The sequence below is a fragment of the Notechis scutatus genome, chromosome 6, assembly GCF_049901735.1.
Source record: "Notechis scutatus isolate UNSWTSFEM ecotype Mainland chromosome 6, rNotScu1.2, whole genome shotgun sequence".
Lineage (NCBI taxonomy): Eukaryota > Metazoa > Chordata > Lepidosauria > Squamata > Elapidae > Notechis > Notechis scutatus.
Genome location: NC_142014.1, coordinates 36833435 through 36846859, shown reverse-complemented (window position 1 = coordinate 36846859; position 13425 = coordinate 36833435). Strand labels below are relative to the sequence as shown.

The window sequence follows — 13425 nt, the reverse complement described above, 5'->3', positions numbered from 1 at the left end:
ATGTCTGGAATACTCTACCCGACTCTGTAGTTTCTTCCCCAAACCCCAAAACTTTAACCTTAGACTGTCTACTATTGACCTCACCCCTTTCCTAAGAGGTCTGTAGGGCGTGCATAAAGCGCACCAACGTGCCTACCGTCCCTGTCCTATTGTTTCTCTTATTCTTCTTTTATTTTTCTTATATGTACCCATTTCATGTATTCACAACTATGTATACACTTATACTTATTATCTTGTAAACAATTGGCAAATCAAATAAATAAATAAATAAAATAAATAAATAAATAAACATAAGTAATATAATTCCCTATGCTGCCTTGTAGTTAACAGATTTCTGCCATCTAGATTAGGCATTGAGAAACAAACCCAATGAACTAGACAACATTTGGATACTCTTATGCTAACAGGTTGAATATATATATGTGTGTGTGTGTGAGAGAGAGAGAGAGAGAGAGATTTATTCAATTTTAATTTTAAAAATTATATATATGTATGTATGTATGTATGTATGTATGGCATTCAGCTTTGTTCGGGTATTTTCCCACGTCATTGTAGTTGTGTTTGTAAAGTTGTAGCAACGTTTCGGCAGAATCTCATCTGTCATCATCAGGCTTCTGTATTGTGTTCGTCTGTGAGTCAGACTTTTACAGTTGTTTCAGTTTTAAATTTGGTGCTAAATCTTCTACTGCTGTGCCAGAATGGTTTTTTCTTCATCCTGATTGGTTGGGAGTCTTGGTCTGTTTTTTATTGGTCTTGGAGTTTGCTGTGTTCTGCTTGATTGGTGTTTCTAATATCTTCTGTCTGTTTTGTAGTGTTTTTTTGTCTTGATTGGCTGGCAACATTGTGTTTCCTGTATTGGAGGCTTTTAGTGCAGCTTGGCTCCGAGTAAATGGACGGCTATCATTTGTTAGGAAGCTAGGTTTCACCTGAGTGCCTGGTTGGGGTGTGTTTGAGCTGGAGGTATCAGGGGTGATCTGTTTGTGCCCAGGTGTTTGCCTGGCTTGTGGTGTGGAGATTTTTTTGTTTGTGAGTGCAGGCTTCCAAATAATTGACAGTCTGGTGGAATCATCTCTTCTATTCATGCTTTCAGGTCTTTTTTCAATCTTTTAGTTCTGCATTTAACACAATTCTTCCACATAGACCTAGTGTCTAAACTTATGGATCTTGGACTTTCTTATTCAATCTGCCTTTGGATTATGGATTTGCCTGAAGTTGTGCTTTGTCTCTGCATGCTTGATCAGCTGTACAAAATCCTGTAATTCATTCCTCCAGCTGCTGGCATTTGAAAAACCCCAGTAAATTATATATTTATGAACTATGTAAAATCTGCCTCTTGTGTGCACATTTCAGCTATTGCACATTACTTCCTAAAATGATCACAACTCAATTAAGCTAGTATTTATACAAAGGTAGGAAAGTTAATGTCAACTTGCCCTCCCTCCTTGCAGCTAGATTAAAAGCAGTTACTCCAAAGAAACAAGTCTACAAACTCTTGATTAATATTTACTAAAAGATTCCAGTGAGTATTCTACTTTTAAATGGCATGCAAGTGAGATTTATGGCAGCAGAAGAATAGAATAGAATTCTTTATTGGCCAAGTGTGATTGGACACACAAGGGATTTGTCTTGGTGCAAATGCTCTCAGTGTACATAAAATAAAAGATACATTCGTCAAGAGTCGAGAATCATAAGCTACAACACTTAATAGTCATAGGGTACAATAAGCAATCAAATCATACTAAGAAACAATATAAATCGTAAGAATACAAGTGACAAAGTTACAGTCATACAGTCATAAGTGGGAGGGGATGGATGATAAGGAGTGATGAGAAGATTAATAGTAATAGTAGTGCAGACTTCGTAAATAGTCGGACAGTGTTGAGGAAATTATTTGTTTAGCAGAGTGATGGTGTTTGGGAAAAACCTATCCTTGTGTCTAGTTGTTCTGGTGTGCAATGCTCTATAGCATCGTTTTGAGGGAAGGAGTTGAAACAGTTTATGTCCGGGATGTGAGGGGTCTGTAAATATTTTCACAGCCCTCTTTTTGACTCGTGCAGTATATAGGTCCTCAATGGAAGGCAGGTTGGTAGTAATTGTTTTTTGTGCAGTCCTAATTACTCTGAAGTTTGTGTCTGTCTTGTTGGGTTGCAGAACCAAACCAGACAGTTATAGAGGTGCAGATGACAGACTCAATAATTCCTCTGTAGAATTGTATCAGCTGTTTCTTGGGCAGTTTGAGCTTTCTGAGTTGGTGCAGAAAGAACATTCTTTGTTGTCCTTTTTTGATGACGTTTTTGATGTTAGGTATCCATTTTAGGTCATGTGATATAGTAGAACCTAGAAATTTGAAGGTCTCTACTGTTGACACTGTGTTGTCTAGTATTTAAAGAGGTGGTAGTATGGGAGGGTTTCTCCTGAAGTCTACCACCATTTCTATCGTTTTGAATGTGTTCAGTTCCAGATTGTTCCAGTTACACCACGAGGCAAGTTGTATAACCTCCTTTCTGTATGCAGATTTATCGTTGTCTCGAATGAGACCAATCGCTGTTACGTCATCTGCAAACCAGTATTTTAACAGATGGATCATTTGAGATGCAGTCATTGGTATATAGGAAGAAGAGAAGTGGAGAAAGCACACAGCTTTGGGGGTGCCCTGTGCAGATATCAGATGTGATTCTGGCTAGCTTCACCTGCTGCTTCCTGTCTCTTAGGAAGAACAACTTTTATGTTTTTTTCCCCATTTTTCCAATACAGTCTCTTGTGAAGGAGATGCTGTCTGAATCTGCTGGTTGCTCTGGTCCTGGTCATCTTTTTATTATAAGAACCAATTTCATTTCAGTATTTTATTTTAAGATCTCTTTAAATTTATGATTGCAAAGAATGAAAAAGCTATTTTTTTCAGTGCAGAGGAAATCTCTCTAAATGATCTAGATTCTAGAACATAATTGAAGCTTTGGCATATTCCTCTACCTTCTTTGCCCTAAATATTGATACTTAGTACTTTTCAATTTTTGATAGTCTACTATCAGAAGGCAATATTGGAAAAGAATAGCCAGATTATGTAAGATGCTTCCTATTTGTGTTGAAGAAGCACCCACATAGTAATTTACCAATACAGAAAAGTTGATTTTTATCTTATCTGCCCACCAGGCTTCTCATTCCTTCCAGTCCTTTTATGGCACAGTTGCATCTAATACGACAATAAAATAATCCCTAATCACAGTATGAAAAAAGCCAGAATAAAAATTACCAGTCCTTTCTAGAGGAGGCATATTCTTCAAACAGGAAACAGTAGTCACTGTACCTATCTAGGGTTCCCTTCTCAGCTAAATGTGAGGGAGACAACTACGGTACATATCCAAAAAGTGATGATGGATTAGAAACATGAGGAAATCAAATTGAAATTGAAATGCCTTTATTTTGGAGCCAATGGAATTCAGTAAGGAACCACCTGCTTTAAACCTTTATTTGAAAGAAGCCACGTATTAATTTCACAATGTCTTCTAAATGTAGACATTGAGTCTCCTTCGCATTTCTAAAAGGGAACAATGACCCATTCTAAAGGAGAATATTAAAAATACTGAAGTACTGATATAGTGGATGCCATAGACACTGCAATTCAAATTGGAATATAGGCTGGATCTTGTGAATTCAAATTCAAAATGATAGAAGATTAGATCATGTGCTAATATTTCTGAAAACCATGGTCACCATGATAAGGAACCAGTTCTTCTACTCTGTTTCCATCTTTGAAGATTGTTGAGAGGAAAGGAATTGGGAGAAAAGCATAAAACCCTTCCCCCTTGGCCAAGAAATAATGCAAAACATACAATCTCTCATCTTAGACTTTAAAAAAAAATATTTTGCTGTGGTTGTTTTGGGTTTTGGAAATAGTTTGAAATTTCATTTTCTCAGGACTAGTAAGTGGTGACTCTCAAGAAACCAACCTTCACATTAGATTCCCTTCAAATGTATTAGTGTTTTAAGGGATATATTTTGTCCTGGAAGAATGTTTTATTGTCCATTAATTATCATGTTCTGCTTTGATTTGCTTGATAGATGTGATTTTTTTGCTATCACATCCACTCTGAAGTTCCCAAGTGTATTATGTAAAGCCCCCAATATCAGGTGAAGTGATTCTCACAGTGAACATAGCATTATTGATTATTCTCTGCAGTTCTTGAAAGGGAATCCACTTTCTCATCATAGTAACTTTTTGATTTGGAAGTAGTAATATTTTGAGTTGTCATCTATAAACATCAAAGAATCAATATACCAGGGAATTGATGAACCATGGTCTATACATTATGTCATTTTTCCTTCCATTCAATTGTATCAGATTCTTGGAGATTGCCTGGACAAGTTCCTGCAGTTTTCTCATCAAGATTTTTCAGGTTTGCCACTGCCTTTTTCCTAGGGCTCAGAGAAAGTGACTAGTCCAGTCACCCAGTTGGCTTTGTACCTAAGGTAGGACTAGAACTCAAGAGTCTCTTCTCTCTAGCCCAATTGCTTAACCACTGCACTAACTCATACCCTGGTCCTAAGCAAAAAATCACAAAGCACCTACAATTTATGCCAAAATTATGAAAGTTGTTCATTTATAGAGATCTAGATTGAATCTTATCTCTACAGGTAAGCAATTTTCAAATTCTAAAGCTAAGGTTTTTTTTCCAATTTTCTAGGTGTTTTTATATTGTATAGATTTCTAGCACTGCATCTAAATATATGCATACATGAGTCAGAGAAAGGTAGTTTTTCTTCCAATTGTGTAGAAAACCATATATAGAAAGACAGAACAAGGAGTGTGATGTTTGCCATGGAAAAAAGTGGGTGGATAGAGAAGCAGATAATCAGAATTCTGATAAACATGAATGTCTTACAATCATAGATGTGGTACATTCTTAATCCATTAGTTTTAAAAAAAGCCTGGGAGGTAAGGATAGTCCAAGAAAACAAAGCAGTCAGATAAGGCACAAAAGAAATAGTTAAGAGAAACAAAATGTTATCTAGGATGAAAGAAGGGAAATTACTGGAAGGAATGAGGAGCCAGATAGTTATGCATTCTCTCCTTTTGGGGGCAAGAGAAAAAAATCAACCCATTATGATGTAATTATTCACATTTCTCAGTGGATACAGATCCAAGCCTGCAAAATTTCTATTGAAACGAATCATAGGTACCTTTAATAGTATAAAGCCATAATTGTCTTAGATATATAGACAATGGGAAATCCTTCAAATATTTACACTACTGTTCCCACAATGTTTTACTACTGGCTATACTGGCTTGTGCTTACGGAGCTGAGTTGGGGGCTACTAGTTGGGTCAATGGTAAAAGACGATGGAGATGTGTGAATCAGACAGGGCTCTTTATAGAATAAATTCTCCTTTTTGGATCATGTTAACTTTTTGTTAATGAGATCAATAAAACATTACACAAAACAATCTGTGACAGAACAGGTAGTTGTAATGCAAGCCCTTGCATGGCAATCCAAATTTATTGAACTACTGATGCTAAGTCATACAAAATTGCACCACTTTTAATTAAGGCTTTTAGTTTACATTTGGCCACCTCAAAGCAGTTGTAACATTAGGTTGTCAATTTAAATACTGTGGCTCCCTGTTGGATTTTACACGCAATCTTTACACCCAAACAATGCATACAAAGCAACAAGGCATTGTTAAATAAATCTGCAAAAAGGTAATTACTGCAACTTAGGCCTTGGGACCAATTACACATGATTAAAATTACTTCCCACATTCACATCCACAGTACTCGTCCACCATTTAACATCTCAACCAAAACGTTACACATGTAAAACAATCACTAACAGGCAAAAGTACTAAACCTGTATATTTGGTATTGCAAATACACTTATGCATGAGCAAGCAAGGGAATTCACAGTGAGAATCTACAGCTGCAGAAGCCCAAAAATGATTTACAAAAAACTGTTAAATCATTAAAAAATTGTTTTAAAATATACACTTCTTGTTGTAGACCCCCACTGTACACACAACTATAAACATTGTTCCCTATGTAAACAAGGAAAAGGAAACATACAATAAAAGGTTGAAAAATCTGGACATTTCCTTCCCAACAGATATTAAAGGCAATGTCTTTAGACAGACATTATACTGAAAGGACTTATTTTAAAGACACTAGTTCACTGTCTCCACAGGTTTTTTTTTATCCTAAAATTAAAAAACTATATAGCTGTTGTGTTAATCAAAGCGCTTTTGTACAATACAATGATGATCCTGGGTTTTTTTTAAAAAAGTTACAATAAGCTACAAATACCAATGAAGCAAAGTTATCTGGAGTAGTCTATATAGGAGCTCTTTGGACTTTCTTTAATTATGCTAAAATAGTGGTGCTTTTACGATTTACATTATTGTACTCTCCAATAGGAAGTATGGGTTTGCTGCAGTATACAGTACAGGTTTCATACATGTACAACATTGGTAGATGAACATTGTCTCTCACTGGTAATACTGGATGTAGGCTCTGGTTTTACCAGTTGCATACACTTAGATTATGTATATGTAAAAATCTCTTGTGACGCTGGAAAGTGATTAGAATGTGCAAACTGATGTCGCTGTCATCCATTTTATAAGGGTACCACCACAGGAAAGTCCATTTAAGATGTTGGTAGTTTTAATAAAGTTGGAATGCTGGCACTGTTGTAGTCGGCAACAGTTCTTCAGACCTGTGGCAAAGACAAACAGGGAATCAGCTGCTACATTTACCTCAATAGTTAAAGAGAACTCCTCTTAAATTTTCAAAAGCATTAGTTTTATTTGTGTAACTTGGATTACATACTACTTTCAATTAAACTTAATTCAATCACTCAAGCATGTGATCCACAATAAACATGAATTTGAAGGAGCTTCTTGCAGGCAACAGATTTTATGAAGAAGTGCACTTAAATTTCTTTTAAATTTACATTATTCTTTTTATTTAAATTAAGCAGATGGATATTTTACCAGGTCAAAATGGAAGAACTACATCTAATATCACATTCAACCTTTATAGGATTCTCTTCAGTTCCTCCCCCTTTTTTTGGTAACCCCCAAATCTTCTAACATATATCTATATATTCAGGAAATGAGGATTCCATTCGTCCACTGGCTGGTGGACACTAACAGATAAAAGTTCAAACACCACATCAAGTCTACAAATACCAACCTAGGCAAATGAACAGAAACATAGTAAAGAAGCTTATTTAACCAACAGAAAGAATAAACACGCATAGAACGTAAGCACTTCCAGGGTTAATAGACCTGGATAAAGAACTGAACACCAAATGAGAATATTGTTTTGGGTTGTGCTGTAACTATAAGAGCAAACAACTACTGGTTAAAATAGAACATATTATTCAAGGTAACATAGCAAGCATGGTACAATAATATTTATTCAATTGTGAAAACTTCAGGAGATAATGATAAAACCCAGGAATTGTGAGCTGCTTTGAAATATTTAACTGCTAGGTAAAATATGATTTAAAATAAAATGCTTCAATCAACAAAAATAATTTGCCAAATGAAGCAGGAGGGGGGTATTCTCCACATTACATTATTAATATCTGTTCTAGAGTGTGGTTTTTGGGGGGGGGGGCAGAAAGAAAGAGAGGAAAGTACAATACCTTTGTTCCAGTGAAGTCCACTAGTCTGATACTAGATATTACCCAGGTGAGTGTTTTAAATCTTTTACAGCTGTTAAATCTTCCAGTAACAAGAAACTAATCTCATTTTCTAAGCAGTAGTCTCTGCTCATCTTACTGAAGCCTAATTTCAAAATGGGTATTACTCTCATACAAGCAGTCCTCACAAGGGTAAGCAAGTTATTTTAGTGAAAATGCTTATGCTTCATTGAGTATCAAATAGATGGATTTTTTTAAAAAAAGGATGAACTTAAAGAAACAGGCCTAGGAAAAATTTCAGAATATTTAAATCCAAGTGGTTTTACCATTAGAGATGTGTATAAAATGCAAATAACATCAACATGAGATTCAGTTCAAATTTTAAAGTACTTTTTAGTACTGTATTTTCACCAAGCTTTAGTTTACTTCTAAAGATATTTTGAAACATTCAAAACAGGTAGAACATTTTGAAAATTAAGTAATTCTTGGGGTGCATTTTATTCATTATGAGTAATAAAAAATGATCAATAAAAATGAATTAATTAGAAATGTAAATTTTAAACTAATCTAATTATGAAAAAAATCAGCTTGATCCCAAACCTAGTAATGCACAGCTTGTAAGTGTTTCTTGATGTTTGGTATAACTTTGGTCAAGTGTTCCTTCATGGATTATCCCAGCACTAAGATGGGACATTCTGAATATTCTGAGTTAACAACAGGCCTGTTTCTAGACCAGAGAGTTTCTAGAAGGTATTATTGTACAGTGTAAGCTGTTCTGAGTAAATCTCCCTTTGGCAATTGTTTGATGGTGAATTTGTTGGTGGTATTCAAGTGCTCCAGCTGTTTTGGAATTTCAACCAAGGCACCTATTATTACACGTACTACCTTTGCTTTCTTTTGGCACAGTTGTTCTATTTCTGGTTTTGTATTATCTTCTCCAGTTCTTTCTCTTTATTCTGCTATCTCCAGGTACTGCCATGTCCTCTATCCAGACTTTTTTGTCTTTCTTATCAACAGTTGTTAAGTCTGGGGTATTATGTGGCAGTTGCCTGTCTGTTTGGATTCTAAAGTCTCAGAGCACTTTATCTTCTTTATCATCTATGACTGTCTATATTTTATGTCCCACCAGTTCTTGCTTGCAGGCAAATAGTATTTTTTACAGATCTTCAAATGCCCCGTTTATTGCTACTTTGTCATGCTGTTGTTTGTAATATGCCTGTGCAATCTTCTTGCAACAACTAACCAGGTTATTGTTGTTATTATTTAATCATTAACCGTTAAACTCAGTCAACTGAACATTCAAAAATGCATCACAAATATCACTGACCGGTGCTAAAGGTTGATATGAGTTGCTACCAGCATCCTAGGTATCAACCAAGTACCTTAAGATGTACGATGTTCTAAGTAGTGCAGTTTTTTGCAGTTCTTTTGCAGCTTCTGCTGGAAACTGCAATTTCTTGATGTATTTTATAAAATTCTTGGACATGGTACCAAGTACCCCAATGACAATGGGTATCACTGTTACATGTTTCATCCATAATTGCGTAGTTTTGATGGCCAGGTTGCAATAGTTCGTGATTTTTTTCCAGTTCTTTTTCTTTGACTCTGGCATCTCTCCTGGTATAGCAATATCAATAAATTATATGTTTCGGTTTTTGACAACTGTGATATCTGGCGTGTTGTGTTCCAAATGACGATCCATCTGAATTTGAAAGTCCCACAAGATCTTCACCTTCTCATTTTTGATAACTTTTCCCACTTTATGTTCCCATAACTTTTCAGATACGGGTAACTTGTATTTTTTACACAATGACCAGTGGATTAATTTAGAAACTTGATTGTATCTAGCTTTGTAGGTAATTTGTGCAGTTTTGCTGTACTCACATATTAAATGTGAAACAGTTTCGACTTTGTCATTGCAAAGTCGGCAATTTGGATTGTTAGTGGATTTTTGTATCTTCGCTTTCATGGCATCAATTTGTAGTGCTTGTTCTTGAGCAGCAAGTATTAAACCTTCAGTTTCTTACTTGATGGTTCCCATCTTAAGCCATGCCCATGTCAAGTTGTCATCATATTTTCCTTCTATGTTTTCCAAGTGCTGTCCATGCAAAGCTTTGGTTTTTCATCCATTTAATCAGTCATCCAACTGTTTTTCCTTATATTCTGCCTTTGTTTCTGTTGTTTTTATAATGTTCTCCATTCTCACAGCCTGCAGCAATTTTTCTGTACTTTAGTTCACATAATTTAGTTTATTGTCATTGCATCTTGTACAACGAAATCAAACACCATCTTCAGTGCACATCATGACCATGACCATGAAAATAAATACAAACACACATCTTCACACTCCACACATTGAATTGAAAACCCTGACACCCCACCAACACTGCACTATACAGTAGAATTCAACAGAGCTACTGCCCTGGGATAGAAGCTGTTTTTCAGCCTGTCTGTCCTTGTTTTTATTATCCTGTACCGTCTGCCAAATGGTAATAGTTCAAAAAAAAGGGTGCCCGGGATGAGATGGATCTTTGAGAATGTTTTGAATTTTCTTAAGGCAGTGGGAGCTATAAGGCTCTTCCAAAGAGGGAAGAGGGCAGGGGTGGGATTCAACCGGTGTTACTACCGATTCGGTGGTTATGTTTTGTGTAATCGTTTTGAGGTTGACAAAGTAGGAAATAAAGGACAGGTAAGAGCCCAGGAGGGTGGGAGGGCCAAACAGCAGCAGACACAGAACCGGTTCGGTGTCTGCTGCTCTTCAGAGCTACCAGTTCTATAGGGCTGGGCAGAACCGGTAGCATCCCACCCCTGGAAGAGGGCAACCAATGATCTTCTGGGCAATGACGTTAACCCTCTGGAGTGCTGTCCTATCTACCACTGTGCAATTGGCAAACCATACAGAGGTGCAGGGAGTTAAGTGGTGCAGCGGTAGAAGGTCACTAGCAATTTTTCATTCAGTTGTTGTTTTCTGAGAAGTCTCAGGTAGTATAATCTCTGCTGGGCCCTTTTGACCAGTGCTGCAATGTGTGTGCCCCAGGTCAGGTCCTCTTTTAGGGTAACACCCAGAAACTTAAAACTGGCCACTTGCTCCACTTGGTCTCCATTGATAAGCAAGGGTTGGATGTCTGATCTATTCCTTCTATAATCCCCTATAAGCTCCTTGGTCTTATTGGTGTTGAGGACCAATTTATTGTCTCCACACCATGAAAGCAACCAGTCCACCTCATCTCGGTAGGCAGACTCATCCCTCCCGGAGATGAGTCCCACCACTGTTGTATCATCTGCAAATTTAGTAATAGTATTACTAGCGTGAATGGGAATGCAGTAGTGCACATAAAGAGTATAGAGTAAGGGACACATGCAAACCTGTGGTGTACCACTGTTAAGAATAAGGGCTGAAGAGGTATGATTACCTAATCTGTGAGCGGCCAGATAGGAAATCCATAATCCAAAGGCAAATTGAATAAGAGGGTCCAAAGTCCAGAAGTTTAGACACTAGTCTATGTGGAAGAACTGTGTTAAATGCAGAAAATCTACAAAAATCCTCCTCACATAGCCCCCCCCTCTGCTGTTCTAGATGAGTCAGAGCAGTGTGAAGAGTGATGGCTATAGCATCCTCTAGATCTATTTCTTCTGTATGCAAACTGGTGTTTATCAAACGTATGTGGAAGACCAGAAATGATATGCCGGCAGACCAATTTCTCAAAGCACTTCATGATGATAGGAGTGAGTACCCACTGATCTGTAATCATTGAGGTTATTGATAGGGAACTTCTTTGGCAGCGGAACAATGGTGGAAGCCTTCAAACAAGATGGAATAGTGGACTGAGATAAAGACCAATTGAAGATCCTGGTAAAGACTCTAGCTGACTGATCAGTGCAATCTTTAAGCACTCGGATATATGTTGGTGCTAAAAGCAGTGACATATGATCTGATTGCCCCAAATGTGGTAACTGTATAACCTTATAGCCATGTTTGATGTTGGTATATACTTTGTCCAATATGTTTGCTCCTCTAGTAGCATACTTAACATGCTGATAGAATTTAGGGAGCACTTCTTTTAAATCAGCTTGATTAAAGTCCCCCGCTATGATATGCATAGCATCAGGATAAGTATTCTGCTGAATACTAACAATGTTATACAAGAATCCCAAAGCTATGGTAGGATTAGCATCAGGTGGAATATAGACTGCAGTAATCAAAACTACGCTGAATTCCCATGGAAGATATACGGGTCAACATTTAAGGGTCATACACGCCAGATCCATGGAGCAGTGGCTGTCTACAGTCTTTGTATTGATACACCAGCTTTTGTTCACATAAAGGCTTCAACCTTCCCCCTTTGCTCTTGCCAGAATCTCTACTCCTGTCCTGCCGGTGAGCCATGTAGCCTTCCAGCTCAACTGGAATGAGTGAATGAAGCCAAGTTTCTGTGATTAGCAAAACACAGCAGTTCTTGATGAATTTAGTCTTTGCAATCTGTAGCCTTAATTCATCCATCTTGTTAATCAGAGATCTTGCATTAGTAAGAAATATACTTGGAATTGAAGGCTTGTGTGGAAACTTACTCAGCCTAAAGAGAACCCCAGCACAGCATCCTCTCTTCCTCTTTCTCTGCCTCTTCCTCCTTCCTGCAGGGATAGTGATCCATGGCTCCCCCAGGGTCCTAGTTGCTTCCTTCGTTAAGTTATGATAATGTATAAAATCGTCCGTAATAGCCTTTTCACATTTCAGTCCAATTTGTAACAAGGCGTGCCAACTATAGATGCCCCTTGCCCCACAGGATTCAATCAAGGAAAGGATCCAAAACACACACAGAATCATACACACCATACACTGAAAGGAGCAGCCAGCCGCAGCATCCATGTGCACAGCCATCTTGAAAACCGTTTCATCTTGAATGAAAATAATCATTCAAACTTCATTTTTCTTCTTCTACAGTTTGATGGATTTGCAATATCTCTCTGCCCCCTATTTTTCTTGGCAAGTACAACCTGTTGAAGTCATTTCGTGGATGTAAAGCATAGTACATATTCAAAAGTTTGCACGTTTTCCGGTTCAAGTTTTCCAGTTCAGCCAAAGTCCAGTTGCTGATTCCAGCTGAGTAGCGTATCACTGGAACTGCCCATGTATTAATGGCTGTAATTATGTTTCCAGCATTCACCTTTGATATTAATATTTTGCAGACCCTCCAGATGTATTCCTTTTGCGTTGACTCTTTGACTTTTCCATTCAAGATGTTATCTGCTTCCAATATGCCTAGGTATTTGTAACCATCATCCTTTGCTAATGCTTTCACTATGCTTCCATTTCCCAGTTCTATTACTTCTATTTTTTGCATTTTTCCTTGCTGCATGGATAATATAGCACATTTTTTCAAGTCCAAGTTCATTTTGATATTGCTGCTGAACAGTTGAACTGTTGTGAGTATTGATTTAAGTCCAGTGGGGCTTTTCGCATACAGTTTTAAGTCAGCCATGTATAATAGATGGTTTATCTTGCCATGTTGGCTTGAGATTTAGTATTCCAGTTTTGTGTTTCGTAGGATTATTGTCAGTGGAATTAATGTTGAACAGTAGTGGCGAAAGTGAGTGCCCCTGGAAGACTTCTTGTCTGATGTTGACTTCACCAATGTTCTCCCTATTTGCTGTTAGAACTGTTTTCCATTTTTGCATATTGGTTTTCAAAAATGTACAAATAGTTTTGCTGATTCCAAAGTTTTCCAGACAGGTGTTAAGCCAGCTGTGGGGTAATGAGTCAAATGCCTCATTACCCCACAGTCAAATC

General features: G+C 37.3%; 1 protein-coding gene across 3 annotated transcripts in view; it reads right to left on the bottom strand.

Annotated features, from left to right (window-relative positions):
• Positions 1-5461: 5461 nt before the first annotated feature.
• The window catches only part of RAP1B (RAP1B, member of RAS oncogene family), a 37702-nt gene continuing 29738 nt past the window's right edge, over positions 5462-13425 (bottom strand). For all 3 annotated transcript variants that reach the window (XM_087967984.1, XM_087967985.1, XM_026667763.2), the window contains exon 8: positions 5462-6704. The gene's annotated coding sequence lies outside the window, so the exon portion shown is untranslated. The remainder of the gene's footprint in view (positions 6705-13425) is intronic.